This window comes from Sinocyclocheilus anshuiensis, unplaced genomic scaffold, assembly GCF_001515605.1.
Source record: "Sinocyclocheilus anshuiensis isolate Anshui unplaced genomic scaffold, SAMN03320099.WGS_v1.1 scaffold444, whole genome shotgun sequence".
NCBI classification, from domain to species: domain Eukaryota; kingdom Metazoa; phylum Chordata; class Actinopteri; order Cypriniformes; family Cyprinidae; genus Sinocyclocheilus; species Sinocyclocheilus anshuiensis.
Genome location: NW_015555739.1, coordinates 591,560 through 595,287, shown reverse-complemented (window position 1 = coordinate 595,287; position 3,728 = coordinate 591,560).

The window sequence follows — 3,728 nt, the reverse complement described above, 5'->3', positions numbered from 1 at the left end:
CTGCTTTTAGTTATTATGCCGCCCGCAGTTGGAATCAGCTTCCAGAAGAGATCAGATGTGCTAAAACATTAGTCGCATTTAAATGCAGACTCAAAACTCATCTGTTTAGCTGTGCATTTATTGAATGAGCACTGTGCGATGTCCGAACGGATTGCACTATATTTTATGTATAATCATTTTCTATTCTTAACTGTTTTAAATTCATTTTAAATCAAATTTTAAATCATTATAAAAGTTTATAAATTCATTGTTTTATTGTTGTGATTATTTTTTTATGATTATTTTACTTCCTTTTATGTAAAGCACTTTGAATTACCATTGTGTATGAACTTGCCTTGCCTATTCATTTGCAGAAATTCAAGGTATTCTTCATTATTTCTTAGCACTGAAATTAATCAGAGTTCCTTATGAAATCACTAGAAATGTGTTAAAGGTTTTAAGAATTCATTCTTATGTAAATAAATAAGCAAACAAATAAATAAATAAATAACTTTTTTTTTTCTTGTTCAGTGAAATTGTCAAATTTAGGAAATACCCAGTAATGCAAATCCTCCCAAAAGTCACATGCAAGCAAATTAAAATTCAAATAATAAAAAATAAATGAACATGAAATATAAATGTAGCTGTTTCAATCTGTTCATCACAAAAAGAGCAATTTTTAAAATCTAGACCAAATCGACATCTAAAAAAAATAAAAAATATCTGGAAGGATTTGCTCTAAGATTTTTGAAATGCAAAAATATTTTACACTTAATTTTACATTTCTTAATTTATCAGCTTCACTCTTAGAAAACTGAAAACAAATTTTTTTCTTTTTATTTTTTGAGGAAAAAGGTTATAATTCCTTAATTATTCCTCCAGATTGTGATATTGTGCAAATGAACATGCAATATTTTTCATAGATTTTAACCTGTATTTATTTCTAATTGTAGTTTTTGATATAAATGTCTATAATGAAACAGTAAATGCCATGAGAACGATCTTAATACTACAGTATTATGTTAGTAAGCTGTTCCAGACACACCCAAATACAACCGGTGATTTAATCTTTTGCATTTCTTTTGCATCTTTTTTGAATAAATTGGGTATCTGATGAAAAAATATGCCTATGAACATTTTATATATCAAGGTTTTGGTTAAAAAATGTGAAATTTTCTGTAATGTAATGTATATACAGTATAAAATAAAACGTGAGTATATAAAGTTTTTGATTTTAATATTTTTTAAATTTGTAATAATAATAAATTGTATGTGTGTGTGTGTGTGTATATGTATATATATATATATATATATATATATATATATATATAATTTAAAATAAAAAAATTAGATTATTAAAATAATATACAGTATATATATATACACACACTATGAAGTTATTACACAGTCATTAAGACTGATGTGGTTTGGAATTGGTCAAATGTGCTTGGAAAAAATATCATCAGAATATCAACGTGCCTAATAATTATGCACGCGGTGTATTTCCTATTAATATTATATTATTATAATATATCATTCTCTCTATTTCTCTATAATTTTATTTATATTAAATAAGAAAGCTAATATTCCAACTGCATTATAAAACCTTGTCATTTCTTGTCATCTTCGATCATATATATGTATACGATATACATTATTAAAGTTATCATGATTCCCTGGGAAATTAAATCAACAGGCCGTTGGTGCAAACAGAAGGCCAGTCGTTTCCTAAAGCTCACCCTTATCTGAAGCAGGTTCGGTTTGGTTGGATTAAATAAAACAGAACGATGAATTCTATGATTTTACTGCTTTGGGGCAGGAAGTTTATAGCCTGTAAGTGCCATAGTTACACTATACCTTCATAAAACACACACACACACACACACACACACACACACACACAGCGCTGACTGTGCAAACAGAGATTACAGGACAGGCGGCTGATGGTGTCGTTGGAGTAAAGCGTTTAGTCTTTAAACGTCTGAATTACAGCTTCACATCGGCGTCACACACACACACTCTCTCTATTGCTGACACTCAGTGGGTCGTCATGGTAACAGAGATGGTGGAAACACTGAAGGCCTCTGACAAACACTCCTAACAGCATGCTTACAAAATATAGATCATTTCATATCCACACACAGCTTATATATTCATCTGAAACTACTAGAGTTATTCTTATGTAGAATTAGATCTATTTCCATATATATATATATATCTATATCTATGTATGACTGATTCAACAGCAGCTCGCTGTCTGTCATCAGGCGGAGTGAATCTCACCAAAACACATCCAGATCACCTTTAAAAAGTAAACATTCATTGATTATTTTCATGATAATTAAGCACATTTTCATCTCAAAAGATCATTATTGTAGTTCTTCTGGACATATTTTTCTGTTTTCTTAATTTTCTTATTTTTTAAATTTGTTAATTAAAATGTAAAAATGATTTGTATTTATTTTAATGGTAATTACGCACATTTTCTTCTCAAATTGTCATTGTTATAGTTCATCTTATATGTTTTCATGTGTAATGTATAGATTTTCATATCTATTCTGATTCTCACTAAATTCTCGTTCTATTAATACAATGTCTTTTTACATTTAAACCTGTATAAATTAATGGCAATACAACAAATACTATCATGATGTGCATAATATACAATAGAATGTTAATATTATTTTTTCACATTACAGTAATATGAATTAAAGGGTTAAATGTGCTTAATGGCCATGAAAATAATGCAAAAATTCCAAAAAACAAGCGATTTTCTTTATGCAAAATATAATTCCCTATGTCTTTCACTTGATTGTGGAGTCAAGCGTGATCTTGACAGACCTGATGAGATTCACCCGCCTGCATGTTGTAAATGAACGATGGCGTATCAGCGTCTGACATAAAGACGTATACGAATGTTGAACCGCAGCAGAAGTCCTGAGGTGTGTCTCGATTCTTCTCCAGTGGTTGTGATGCAGCATCTGTTTGGCCGAGCTGGTGTCGAGGAACGCTGGGCAGTGCAGAAACCTCTGGCCAGCCTGCTTTCTGTGTTTCCGCTCGCTTTTCATCTTCTGCATTACCCAGAATTCCATGGGAAGGGTGTTTGTGTGTGTTGTTTTTCACAACTGTTGGTGTTTGCGTAAAACTAATGAGCAAAAGAAGCAGCCGGACCGTCAGAGAGAAAGTAGGAACGTTTTTAGGGTTCGTTCCGCTCATCCACATTTACGTGTGTTTGCACGTCTGTATCTTCAGTTCGCTTCACCCTAGAGTTCACATTCACGACGAAGAACCTTTCACTACGAATGGCCAAAAATCTAACAAAAATGTTGCATTATGTATTAAAATGTTGATTTTTTTAAATCAAATTCTTCTACATTCCAATGCAAAAATAAATAAAATGGAAAAAACAACATCAAATGTAAATACATTTTTCTCATGACGGGTCAAATCAAAGGTTATCACGGGCTGACTTTGCTCTGGTTTGGGAATCTGTGATGTGGTGTGTCAGCGCCTCACCAGAGACCGACACAAATACACACTACCAGCCAAAAGAGTTTCTGAAGGAGTCGCTTCTGCTCACAAAGGTTGCATTTATTTGATCAAAAATACAGTAAAAATGTGAAATACTATTACAATTTAAAACAGCTGTTTTCTATGTGAATATCTGTTAGACTGTAATGTATTTCTGTGATGCGCAGCTGTATTTTCAGCATCATTGCTCCAGTCTTCAGTGTCACATGATCTTCAGA